At 39.3% G+C, this 14,276-nt stretch overlaps 1 long non-coding RNA gene across 1 annotated transcript; it reads left to right on the top strand.

Annotated features, from left to right (window-relative positions):
• Positions 1 to 1,580: 1,580 nt before the first annotated feature.
• On the top strand, positions 1,581 to 10,246 carry LOC119870003. Its single transcript, XR_005354984.1, has 3 exons — positions 1,581 to 1,659; positions 5,479 to 5,656; positions 10,115 to 10,246. It is a non-coding gene; the product is annotated as an uncharacterized LOC119870003 (long non-coding RNA).
• The last annotated feature ends 4,030 nt before the right edge of the window (positions 10,247 to 14,276 follow it).

Genomic DNA, 14,276 nt, shown 5'->3' with positions numbered 1-14,276 from the left:
GTCAACCAGGAAATTGGAGAAGAATTAAAAAGATTCATGGAAACTAATGAAAATGAAGATACAACCATTCAAAATCTTTGGGATGCAGCAAAAGCTGTCCTAAGAGGGAAATACATCTCAATACAAGCCTCCTTCAAAAAATTGGAAAAAACTCAAATACACAAAGTAACCTCTTACCTAAAGGAACTGGAGAAAGAACACCAAAGTCTGCTGAATTATTCGAAGTAGCCTATCCTATCCCTGCTTCCTTTGTCTTGCCAAATTCTTTCTGAAGAAACCACAAAGACTTTTGCCATAGAACCCCCTCTCCCTCTGTCTCCTGACAACGCCCAGTACTTCCCACCCCCAACAGCTTTGGCATGATGTGTCCCCTCCTCCTGGGATCAGTGAGTGTAACAAACTGTCTTTTCAATGGTGGTAATGAAACCTACATTTTAAAACATAGCCTAATGATATTTTTTTAAGATTTTATTTATTTATTCATGAGAGACACAGAGAGAGAGAGGCAGAGACACAGGCAGAGAGAGAAGCAGGCTCCACGCAGGGAGCCTGACGTGGGACTCAATCCCGGGTCTCCAGAATCACACTGTGGGCTGAAGACGGCACTAAACTGCTGAGCCACCCAGGCTGCCCTAGCCTACTGATATTGTTTCCTTTGTTGTAGCAGACTAGATTTTCTCCAAAAAAACCTCCAGGTATAAATCATAAGAATGTTGAATGAAATGAAATGTAAAAACATATTTTAAAATGCATTGGCTGGCTCACTAGAAAGGAAAGGAAAGCCAAACTGATAAAAAACTCAATTCCAGACAAGTAAGCAAGCTGATGCCAAGGATATCCATACATTAGTGGGATAGGATATCCAGAAATCTCTAGTGCCTATATTTTCAGTTTTAGTTGGCTTTACACAGGAGGCAAAAGGCAAAACTTAGAGCTCACACAAGATGAGAAGTCACTCTCCTAAAAGGGACTCCTCAAGAGTGTTCCCCTTGCTGGATAAAGTAGAAAAGATAAAACCCCACAAACCAAGTTAGTCTTGGTTAGAGAAGACCACAAGGCCTAATTCTTCCTCTTCCTCCTCCCACGTTGGCCATCTCATCAAGGTAGTTATGCTGTGATTGTAAGTTATTGAAATTTGCCATTTAATATCTTTGAAACTATGGACAAGTCATTACACCTTCCTGAGCCTTGGCATCCTCATCAACAAAGTAGGCATAAGCATGGCACCTACCTCCTAGGATCACTGTAAAGACTAAATAAGATAACCTTTATAATTTAAATTTATAACTTAACACAGGGTTCAGCATGTTATGTTCCATAATTGGAACAGTGTCATTACCTTCTCAACTGGGGAAGTTAAAATTAAGAGTTTTATAGATACATCACCTGGGGGCATGAGAATGACCAGATTTTCCATAAGTTTGCTGATACAACTGAGATATCCAGAAACTTCTGCATGTTGTTAGTATGCACAGAGGCTTCAAGCCATATTTGAGAAAGGGAATGCTGAGCTAAATCAAGTTACATATTCATTTGTTTGTTTATTCCATAGCAACTCCTTTCTCCAAAAGATATTTGAAATAGCCAGAAGAGAAATAGAGATAATACAGCAGGAAATAAAATTCAATGTGGAAAATACATTTCAAGAGGAGAATAAAGGTAAGAAAATCAAAATATACAGTATATGACATGAAGAAAAATTTGTAATGTAGTCTTAAATTTTTGATATCTGAATCATTTCTGTTGTCTTTGAATCCAAAGAAACTCAATCTGGAACAGAAAGAGGGCATCAAAGCTTTTGTCTATTCCTCATCTCATGAGATAATTCCTGGCTTCCAGCAAAGCCTTTTATGGAGGAATAATTACGTGCTTCTTTTAAAAATGGCCAGATGACATCTTTAAGCATCTAAGAGCCTTGAAAGGACCTACACAATTCTTTTGTCAGCCTTTATACTTTAGGAACCTACAGTGTAGCTAGAGGGTCACAGTGTTGGGTCCTGGTCTGTAGTGGGCATCTATTGTGTTTTTGTGACTCCTTAGCACCCATGCTATATTTGTGGAATTTCCTGCCTTATTGATCCTGCCTCTCCAAAGGAGAAAACTCTTCTTTCCTCCTTTTTATGGCTTATCTGACAGAGACTCTGCCAGTCAGAGAGACCCGTGTGAGGCTTTGAATCAGAAGCAGCAATGGTAAGGAGGCAGACACCATGCAGAATCCATTTTATTTCTGACAGGATTGTAGCTGAGACTGCAAAGTCCAACACCTGGCCCCATGGGGAGCATTGGTGCTCCTAGAAGATTAGTGCAGGTACACTAATTCATTGCCAGACACAGAAGTGGAATTGTTGGAGACTAGCATCTAGGGCTTAAGAGCTGTAAGTAGTTTTCTTGACAGACGTGCTCTGCTGCATGGCTTGGGAGTTGTTTCTAGAAGCTCATCTCAAACCCAGTACCCCAGACTTCTCAGCGATTTGTTAGGCACTCAAAGAGCACCCTTTCAATGAACATCCATTCTGTCAGGGTCTGCTTCTGTTGCTTGAAACAAAGGACATTGACTGATACTCATTTAGTCCACCTGATCTGTTAGCAGAGATAACTTCTAGGGACCACTATTATGGAAAAGAGTCTCTTCATTTTTTTTTGTATTGTTTTTACTTACATGTAATTTAAATTTGTTTTAAAAAGTTAAAAATTCAAGCTGTGGCCAGGATGATTTTGTCTTTGGGGCCATCAGTCTACCTACTGAGAGACTGAATATACAAATGGACAATGGCCAGATGATATACAAAAATAGAATTCTGACTCATAATCTACAGCAACCAGTACTTACCTGCAGCAACCAGTCCAGGAAACCAAACAACAACCTCCATAGCAATTAGCCCTAAAAGATCCAGACTTGGCCAGTAACTGACAGTTTCCCTAGTTTTTGTCTGTTTCCAAAGTAGGACCAACCAGAGAGTCAAATATGTTCCCCTAACTGTCACACAAGATGTCCCACTTCTAGGTAGCCTGCCTCCACTTTCTCCATGCCGACTGCTCCAATGAAGGCATATGAAGCTTTCCCTTTTTCCACTATAGGCTTTTCCACTTCTCTGCCTGCCTTTGAGTCTGCCAAACACCATCTATGGTGACTGGCTCTTTTAAACAGCAAGTTCTGAAGAAACAGTGTTTTTTTGGTTCTAATTTGGATGGTCTTCATTTATGTCCACCTTTCCAGGGCTTTATTTCCACCAGTGCTTGTTGCTATAGATGATGGTTTGACCAGCACTGTGAGCTGCCTGCACTTTTCACTGCCTCTACCTCTGTTCCCTCCACTGTTCCAGTAAAGCCCCATTCCTCAACAAGTGCCATTTGCCTTGAGTCATTCAGTAGAAAATAATGGACACTCATGGAAAGGAGTTGGCTCTAACATTTATTCCTCTCCTTGTGCTATTTTCACAGTCCCTAAATCTGATACTAAAGAGAAAAATTATTATGTGTTAAGGTCATAGGGATTAAATATAATGTAAAGCAGCATAGTATAAAAACATACAATGAATTCTATTATTTTAAGACTGTGTTTAATGAAGCATGTAATGGCTGTAAAACAAAGTTTCTGTTTTCAAAATTAATTTTAAAAAAGAGGCTTTTATAACATCTGTTCTCAAAATAACAAATTATTTTGCATCTCAATTGTACGTAAGTTCCCAAGGTATTAAATGAATAATGTATAACTAGTTTCTTAGAGTTGCATTTGAATAGTTTTCTAGTTATTTGAGTATTATTAGATAAATTATGAAGAATTTGGTACAATAATCCTATTGTTTTTATCTTGAATAATTGGAGTTAGCTTTTTTTTTAAAAAAAAAGAGTTAGCATTTTTAAATGGACCATCTACCTATACCAAATTAATATTTCAGGCTTTTTGCAGTCTTGCGTATTCTTCATTTCACTCTTTATTCCTCTTCTAAATCGTTATATTTTAAAAAGGTGTCATTTTAGTGTCAGTGCATGGAGAAGATTGTCAATTAAAAGAGGAAAATTCAAACAATATCCTGTAAGTACCTTGCCTGCTTTGGATTGCATTTTCTTTTACTATTTAAAAAATCATCTCATTGCCAAATCTCATCAATTCTAAAGCACATTTCCCCCCTGAGATTTAACATATATGAAAGACAAATGTGTTTTATAAGCAATGGCATGTCATAGTTTATTTGACTGCATTTTTTACTGGCTGGTGATTCATAAAATAATGACGTTTGTGATAATTGACACATCTTAAATCCAGTGAAATATGATAGAGACTTATTATACAGTTTTTTGTTTTGTTTTGTTTTGTTTTGTTTTTTTGGTATTCTAAAAGGTAATATGTACCAAAGAAATACAACAGCTCCTGAATGAGGACACCAGCTTTCCAAATGTGTCATATGGAGCTCTTGGGTTTCTTGTGAGGAGGGCAGCAGTTGGGTCACCAGGGCCACAATGCTGTCCTTGTGCTCGTTCTTTTTCAATGAATAAGCCCTCTCTATAAGCTTTCTTGAGATGAGAGGCTTTGCTGTTAATTACAACACAATGTGAGTTTGATAATCAGTGGCCAGGTCTGAGATTGATTCCCCTTAGCAGAATAAAAATAAGGATTCCCCTTTGAGTTCCTACTCTGTGATGGGCCCAGAACTAGATATTATACTTACAGGGCAGGGGATTTTTTTGAGGTACTACTTTGAGTTTTGTGGTCTCTGAGTTTACCGCTCTTCTCTCTCCAATTTCTAGCAGGTAGTCAGATTTGTGTTCTCTTTACCCATGGGAGTTTTGTGGCAGGACCAGAAGCCCTTCCTAGTTTATATAAACATCTCAACTCCTTAAAGATGGCACTGGCTATGCTCCACATCCAGTCACCTCCCCAGACCAGGAAGAGGTCTAGGTCTGTGTCCAGCATTATAGTCCCCTCTTTGTAGGTGGCCTCAGAAGATGGATTGACTCCAAATATACAAAGGATGCTGGGATCCAGGCACAAACTCTTATTCTCTGTAGTAATCTTGACAAAGATCTTCTCCTTCATGAAGTTCCTCTGAGCCCTCTGCTTGACTTGGCCAAACTTGGGCTTCTGTCCTTTTAGAGTCTGAATTTAGTGAAAATCCTGCTAAGCCATTTTAGCTAGAATCCCCCACTTTTGAGATCTGATCTGATCTAATTGCTCATCCTTCATCATCCCCTGGTGATAGCTGATCACCCTGGCTGGCCTTCAGTAAGAATCTTGATGGGTCAGTTTAGCAAGAATTACCCTACTGTCTGAGTAATTTTCTGTCCACCAACCCTCAATTCCAACTCTGTTCCTTGGCTATGAATCCCACTTTTCCTTGTCATATTTGGAGTTGAGTCTGCTCTCTCACTCTCCAACTACAGAGCTCCATTGTAGTAGTCTACACCTATTGCAATAGTCCTGAATAAAGTCGGCTTTGCCATTTTAACATGTGTTGGAATATTTTGTTTCTTTGACAGCTTGTGCCCCAAGGTGGCCAAAATGGAGAGCAGAGCCACCAGACCTACAGAGACAGGGAATGTCTCCTTGGCACCCAGGAGAGCAGATGTCTAGAGGAGTCTTCAACAAATGCAGGATGATGACAGGAGAGGAGAGAGATCCCTAGGAATGGCTATGCTTGAACTTCACACCAGTCTGGTAGGTAGAGACTTGGAGAAGATTTAAGTTGATTTAAGGAAAAAAAAAATACACTTTCTGCATAGCAAAATTTGGGCTTGAAAATTCATATCATGATTTTATCCCATTCAACTTCACAGCATCTGAAAGGTTAGTGTTATACCTATTTTACAAATGAGGTCCTGAAGACTCAGAAAAGAGGAGAGATTGGCCCAACTCTTCTGTGTGAGCCATGAGTACTAAAAGGAATAGCAGACTATATGTTCTGGCATAACTATTTAATTCTTCATATGACAATTATTTCCTCGTATAATCATTACTTAAAGGTATGCTTTCTGTTTGTTTTCTTTTTAAGTGTGTTGAGTCATTCAGGAAAGGAAGCCTGTTTGGGGAATAGTTCCAATTATGTCCAAAATATCTGAATACAAAGTAAAAAAAAATAATTAAAATAAAACATTCAACTTCATCTGAAGGATTGAGAGCCTTGTAGGCATTGTCAACATGGAAGAAGGATGAAAGACATTAAACTGTGGTTTAGCATCCTGCTTTGTATTTGTCTTTTTTTTTTTCAAATGAAATCCAAGATGGAACTTCAATATTTAAAATGGACAAAAGTTAATGGGATCTTTGGGCAATTTAAATTTTGAATGAGGCTGAAAGCCTGCTGGTGTTTGTGCAATCTATGAAACATCTTTGGAGCTCCAAGGGTATCAACACAAACCTGCAAACTAGTTTTTGGAGGAGGGTCCTAATGGAAGGGCAGTAGGCTACTGACAAAGAATGGGAACTCTGCAGTGGGATGAACTAGGTCCAAATTCTGTTTCTGGTTTTCAGGGATACATTAGATAATGTGAATGGCAAAATGCTAACAGATGGCAGCCCACAGTTTTGTTTAATCGTTTAGGAAGAAGGAACTTAAGCCCAGGAGCCCCACTTAGACTCCTTACCTTAGCAGTTGGGTAACTTAGGGCAAGTTATTTAACCTTTAAGCATCGACTTTATCTTCTGGAAAATAGAGATCATAACAGACTCTACTTCATGGATTGATGTGAGGATTAGATGAGATGGTGGATATAAAGCTCTTAGCCCAAGATCCCCACACAGTAAGCACCCAGTAAGTGGTTGCCAGTGTAGTATTATATGAAAGTATTGCTCTGCTCTTCCTTATACCCAGAAATCTACAAGTACTTTGACTTACATTCAGATAGGGACCATTCTCTTCTTCCTCTTCTTCCTCTTCTTCATCTTCTTCATCTTTCTCCTTCCTCCCCTCTCTATTCCTCCTCCTCCTTCTTCCTACATGTTTTGAATTGATCTGATGTCATAGTTCTGGAGTGCACATCTTTTCAGCCTGAACAAGAAAAAGGAGGGTTTCCCAATCTTTGTCTAAATTATCTTAGAGAAAAAGCTCAAATCTTGAGGAGAATGACTAATTATTATTCACAGCTGCACAAAAACTGGAAGGTAAATATTGGCTTTCTAGATGCAAAGCATTACATTTTCTCTAAAATTTGTGGAAAGTGGTTTTCCACTAAGAATATAAAATAGATGATTTTGTTTTGAGAGCATTTATTATTATGCAGATTAGAGATTAAACATCCAAATATCTTATTTGCTAATTCACCATTCATGAGAAAATTAGACATGCTAAAGAGTTTTCATTTTCAGAGCAAAGAATCTTAAATTCTCAACTCAAAAGGTCTACCATTGTCAAAAAGATATTTAAATGCCTGCAGTTATTTCTCAAAATCTTAAATCGAGATGAAAAGTGTAATTCGGCCTGCAATGCTGCTGCTTTTGACAAAGCACCATGATTTCTTTCTTTTTTCTTTATATGTGTGTGTGTGTGTGTGTGTGTGTGTATGCAGACATGACGGTGAAAACAGTAATTAATTTGTAAAATGGACAATTGGAAGTTCAGATCTAAAGAGGAATTTCAGTGCCAGAGAGCAATCAAAGCATTGTGTTTCCTTATCTTTCTTAATGGGTCTCAACTTCCTGTGGCCTTTGTTGCTAGGAAACTAGTCTCTCCTGAATTGAAAGCCACCTTTCTGTTATTGTTGACTCTGGAGTCTGAAAGGAACCAGGTATATCTTGAATCCTTCAGGATTAACTATCAGTAATGTGCCTGTGGATGATGGGAAAAACTCTGAGCTCAACATTCTGTAGAGAGACTGCCTAAAACCCCAGAAGTAAACCAGTTGCCTTTATAACTTCCCTTTGGAAAATTCCATTAGCCTATCCTGTGTGAAGTTAAGTCTCCTAGAAGTAGACAGATTAAAGGAAAGGAGCTGTGGTCCATTTCCCCTGCATTTCCACATTGCGTTAAGATACAGCCTACCTGGGGATCCCTGGGTGGCTCAGTGGTTTAGCGCATGCCTTTTGCCCAAGGCGCGATCCTGGAGTCCCGGGATCGAGTCCTGTGTCGGGCTCCTGGCATGGAGCCTGCTTCTCCCTCTGCCTCTCTCTCTCTGTGTGTGTCTATCATGAATAAATAAATAAAATCTTTAAAAAAATAAAAAAAAGATACAGCCTACCTTAGGAGCCCCTGGTAGGTGCTCAGGGAGCTAGATCTTCAAAGTAAGGATGCATTCCTAGGCAGATTGCGTTTGTTCTTTATAGTCCTTTTTGTATTCACAGTTTAAACCCAGAATCTGAATGCATGCTCAAGGCTTTTGAGCATCTTCAATGGTATTAAAAGTGGTGTGAGTGACCAAAATGCTTTTGCAAGAAGATGAGTTACTATGTTTTAGGAAGATGTCTTGGCCTGTGGAAGAAGATAGTGATGCAATTTGCAGCCTTGTTTTCTAAACTAAACTCAGAAATAGAGATTCCCTTTATCAGTATTTTGATTCTGATTCAATCCTAAGAGTGTACATTTCGAGGCAGATATCATGTCTATAAGATGCAAATTATCCAGTATCAGAAGTAAAGGTTCAAGTCAGGTCTTTGAGTCAGACCTGACATCCAATCTGACCAAAACTGGACATCAGCCCATAGATGGATGGGATTTAAGGAGGCCCTGAAGAGTTTGAAGAATGGCTGACTCTTTTCTTTGAATCTTTTTTACTTTTTCATTCCCAATCTATTATGCTCCCTTTTATTAGTGTGTGTGTGTGCGTGTGTGTGTGCGCGCACACGCATGTGTATGTGATTCCACTGTAACTCAGGCTTGAATTGAGCTAACATCAAAGTTGTAGAGCTCACACTTTTTCAACATGAACAAGAAAAATGAGGATTTCCCAAGTCTTTGCCTACTAGGGGAAAAGGCTCATTCTACCCCAACCCCATCCTGATATCCTGTTACTTTAAGCAGAGCATCTTGCATATGGCATCTATCATTACTTACTAGATTTACTCCAGTGGCCATTATAAGTGACCCTGGTCATGTCTAAATTATGTCCCAAATTATGTATCTTTGTTGTTGTCAGATGAAATTAAATTAGTAAAGCAAAAACAACTTAACATAGACACAGCCAAATAGCTCATAACACAGCAAACTACTTTAATATGATGCTTCAGAGGTATTTTCAACCCCTGCTATCCTAGTAGAATCCCTTTTGGTAGCTGGAATAAGGGTGTGTCATCTTCAGCTGCAACCATGGAGAGAGGTCCTGGCAGCTATGTGCCAGCTGGTCTAGAGGAAAACAGTTAGTGAAGCTGAGGGGACACCCAGCCAGCTTAGAGGACCATGGTGGCAGTGTGTATCCTCTGTTCTGGCTTCTGCCTTACTGCTGGTACAAGCTCATTCCTCGCATTCGGAATAGCACTCCCTAACCAAGCCACCAGCTAGCTCCTAGGTGCTGGGTTCAGACAGACTAGCTCAGGATTCCTACATCTCATGGATCAAGAGTCTTGATGATTTTCATTCCCCCAATCCCTTCCTTGGGGACTGGGCAGAGTCTCCTCTCATATCCCCCAAACCAAAGATCTCATGCTGCTCCCTTTCTTTGGTGGTGGAGCCATTTGCTCATCCTTCTAACACACCCACTCTTTTAAGGAGTTCTATCCTCAGTGACTCAAGAGGAAAGTTACTCTCCTAAAGGCAATTTGCTAAGTTCTTCCAAGGAATAACTGAGATATTTCTGAGATATATCTTCTGGGTAAGAAAACAGAACTCTGGCAGGGCATCATTCCATACTAAATAAGGATAAAACCATTTTCCCATTTCAGAAGTTATGTCTGCCTTTTAATGATGGGATATTTGCAAGAGCTCAGTGTTTTTTAACCTACCAATGGGCTTTGGAAACAAGCCATTTGGGTTCAAATTGTACCCTGCTGGCGGACATGGGCAATTACTTTACCTCTCTGAGCCTCAATTTCCTTCCTTATACAAATAGCAATGATAGCAGTATTCACTTTATAAAGATTATTGTGATAATCGCATGAGATAATGCATATTCTTAGCAGAGAACCTGGCATAGAATAGCATACACAATAAATTGTTTCTGTTACTGTTATCCTCATTATGCCTCACAGTATTATCCTTGAGCACTTTCTATGCATGCTCCAAGCACTGTTGGATACCAGGGAGGAAAGATGAATAAGATGTCCTACTTTGGAGGAACTCTCAGTCTACTGGAGGAATCTACATGCACAGAGTAAGGTATGGTTGTGCATTAACAGAGTAAAGAATACACTGTCTGGAGAATCTTGAGGAAGGCTGAAGACGGAGATTCAGGAAGGTTCTGCAGAGGAAGGACATGTATTTTGGCTATGGAAGGAGAAATGATGGCAGGATGAAAAAGTTATTGGGCAGTGGAGCACCTATACAGAAATAAAAGACTCTTTCTCGCTGTGTTTGGCAACTTGCAAGAGCTTGATACTAACCTTGTGCCTGGGATGCCAGGGGACGGGGTGTGGTTCCAAAGAATAAAAGCCCAGAAGTAGAAGAGATGGGGCTTGGTGTATTTTCTTTCACCAATGGCCATTTCTCATACTTTCTGGGCTCTTATATGTACCAAGACTGACAGATAAAGGTATAGTCCAGATTTGATAGTTTAGTTCTTTAGCCCTAACTAGAAGTGGAGTTGTTAGGTTTTCATGGAGATTGTCTGTGTTCTCAGATATTGGGAAAGATAATAAAGATTTCAGGTAATTCTTTTAACAAATATATCCAAAACCTACCCTCGCCTCAATTTTTAGCATCTTTCAGATCAAAATCTGACCAATCAAGCTTGAACCATCTGGATTTTTGCTGTTGTATTGGATATTAGGAACTTTAGCTGAGGATTTGTGTTAATCTGCCTAGGAGCTGGGCTGCTTATAACACTTGCTGTCATTCTTGGTGCCAGAGGTTCCAATTCCTCTATTGTCTTTGTTTTTGTCTCTCCTTGATTTTGGGCTTCCCTAAGTACTTCTTCTCAGAGAGAATGTGTATCTTGCAGCTCTTTGAACTATGATCCACTGTTTTTATACCAGAGCCCTGTTACTGTGGTGACAAGGTTGGAGAGGGATAAAATTCCATAATCTTATAATTAAATTACAATATTTCAATAGATCTCTGTCTCTGAGCTGTGACTTCCACATGTGTTTTGCCAGAGGAGTAATTTTCTTGCCCTGCTTCTCACGCAGGTCCCAGAGTGTGGTATTCCTATTCTATATTCTGAAAGCCCTGACCTATGTTGACTATGGTTCCCTCCTCCCACACACCTTCAATGAGAAAGAAAGGCTAGAGGGGGGCTGTTGTAGGAGGAATGCCCTTCCTCCACCAGAGATCATGCTGGCCATATCTTGTCCTTAGAAAGTAGGCTTTTATCATGGAGAAAGCTCTGATGGCATTTCAGCATGATTACTGCCTTCTCCCAGACCCCCAACACAGTCCATCAAAGCCAGGAGAGGATCTTTCCTAGTTTTTCATTCTGAGAATCTGGTGTGGTTCCTGGAGGTAGAGCTCATGAGGGCCTTTCTGAGACCATAGCTCCTCCATGGGACTGTTTCTTGTGATCGTGCTAAGAGATACTCACTTGGTCTTCTTCGGTTATCAAAATCACCATTAAATGTTCCTATGAATTTATAGTTCTAGTGGCTTCTGCCCCCTATAAGTAGTTCTGGTTGCGAGTCTGTATGTGCCTTTCTATATGGCTGTTTGTCCTTCAACCTTGGTTCTCTGACAGTTTGAACACAAGTTACTAATCTTTTTGCCCAGCATTTGTTGTTCTTATAAAGATGAGAGTGATAACCTACAAGCCCTTTCCACATTGGAGCTGAAACCAGAAGTCCAAGTTGGGAATAAAAATAGTTCTTTGTGTCAGAGTTCTTTGAGGAAAATTCAATGAAATAGTACAAGTGCTTAGCATAGTATCAAGTGCGGAATAAATGTTTAGTAAATTTTTGCTATTATTATTGTATCAAACAAGATTTAAAATTTATTGCTATTCACCTACCACAAATGCTAAATATTTTACTACAGTGCATTTCTTTAAAAAAAATAACCTAAAATAAAAGAAACTATTTTAACTAGAATATGTGAATCCAGCCAAGTAGTACAAGATTAAAATTGAACACCATCCAAATTCTAAATTATACCTCTAGTTCCAAAAATACACAACAATTCAATCTGGTCATGCTTCATTTATCAAAGCATGCTTGCCAGTGGAAATAAACATTTCAATTTCTATGATCCAGTGATTATTTTTAATGTATATTTTATATGCTAAGTATTATGTGACATAATATCGATTTTCTCTTTGTGTTTTCTCTGGAATTGTTCAAAGTACAATGAGAGTGGCAGCCAGGTAAATAGCTAATTGTAATACTGTACACTGAAAATGTAGATAAAGACATAGCAAGGAGTGAGATGGCCTGATGAAGTCAAAGCCTCTGAACTCACTCTAGCTACATTCAAGTCTCAGGTCTGTGACTTAACTCTGCAATGAGATCTTGGGCAAAGTGCTTGGGCTCTATCTGCCTTGTTTCTCTCATCTATAAAATGGGACTAATGAAACATGTTCTAGTTTTCAATGCAGGTAGAATGCTTAGCACAGATCCTGGAGCAAAATAAGTGCTTGTCAAACTTAGCTCCAACGCTTAGCTACAAACAAAATGCTATGAGGAAGAAGAACTTGAGCTTGATGGCAAGAAGTAAGCCTGGTTTCTTAAGCTATCTCGAAAGCCTGGCACATAGTAAATTCTCAGTATTGGTCAAATCAATGAATGATTGAATGAATGAATGAGTCATTAATTCTGCAGGGTATTATGGAAGATGTCCCAAGGGAGCATTTGAGCCTGGTTTTGTAGGATGAAGAGGGTTTCTTCAAGTGGATAAAGGAGAAAAAAATAAGGGCGAAAGATAGCTATAGAAAGATAGAGAGAAACTGGGAATTTTATAGCGTGGTCAGAGCTCTGGGTATAGAGGGCAATGTTACCCATTCAGGAAACAGGAAGTCCCAGAAAAACTGTCTTTGACATTTAGCTTTAGATCTGAGAAGTTAACTTTTGAGTCAGACTAAGACTCTAAAAGTCTTAGTCTCCTTTTCTTAAAATTGCACCCCCACCCACCCACTCTCCACACACACACACACACACACACACACACACACACACAATAGCAAACAAAACTAAACTGAAGGAACTGAGGAAGGGAATCAGTAATTAAAGACTATGTTGTGTTTTTTATTTCAGTGGCTTTTAGAAAATGGAAAAATGATATATTTCTATAGGCAATTCATTTTACTCCTGTAGTTTTGCCATTTCAAATACAGGTAGAGAGCTGCTAAAATTCAGATCACCAGGCTCTCTACCAGAGTTACCAAGTCAGGATTTCTAGGTATGTGGGCTAAGAATCTACTTTTAAACACTTAGCTGATGTGTTTGCTCACTGAAGTCTGAGTACCATGGGTATACATGCAAAGATCTCAAATTAGTATTTAAGAGGTGAATACATATTTGATTATTTTGATATCTTGGCCTTTGTCTCTGCTGTTTTCTCTCATGGGACTACTCCCCACCTTCTTTATCCTTATACATGCTATTGTTGCCTCATTATTCTTCTGCTAGTAGCTTATTTTTTATGTAAAATTTATTTTACAAATAGGGCCTACTATGGGCCATACAAAAAGATGTCCTTAATCTTCCTTCTCTGAATTAGATATCATTCTTGTGTTCTCCTATGGCACCCTATACTTTCCACTCTCATAACACTTCAGCTACTATGTTGTAACTACCTGCTCCCATATCTCTTGTACTATAAAATATGTTCCATGAGCGCAGGGACTGTATCTTATTTTTGTTGTCTCCCTAGTGGCCCCCTTGCATGTTGCCCCACAATTCACCAATACTCCATAAGTGCTTGTTGAATGAAGGAGGAATGCGTGTATAAATGTTATCAGTCAGTGATTGCTGTGTAACAGTTATAGAAATCCTAATGGCATATGACAGTGAGTGTTTATTTTACTTATGCATGTCCAGGTTATCTGGAAACTGACTGATCAGACACCCCTTAACTGGGCTTGGTTCCAAGCCATAAGTTGAGTGTGCTGCCTGTCTCTCGTCCTGCTTAGACAAGCAGGCTAGCTGGAGCATGTTCTTCTAATGGCAGAAGACAGGATCACAGGAGAGCAAGTAGAAACATATGGTGCCTTTTAAAGACTAGGCTTCAAATTGGTACACTGTTCTTTTGAGCCATATTCCATTGGCCAAA

Source organism: Canis lupus, chromosome 2 (genome assembly GCF_011100685.1).
Source record: "Canis lupus familiaris isolate Mischka breed German Shepherd chromosome 2, alternate assembly UU_Cfam_GSD_1.0, whole genome shotgun sequence".
Lineage (NCBI taxonomy): Eukaryota > Metazoa > Chordata > Mammalia > Carnivora > Canidae > Canis > Canis lupus.
This window is presented reverse-complemented; position numbering and strand designations above follow the sequence as displayed.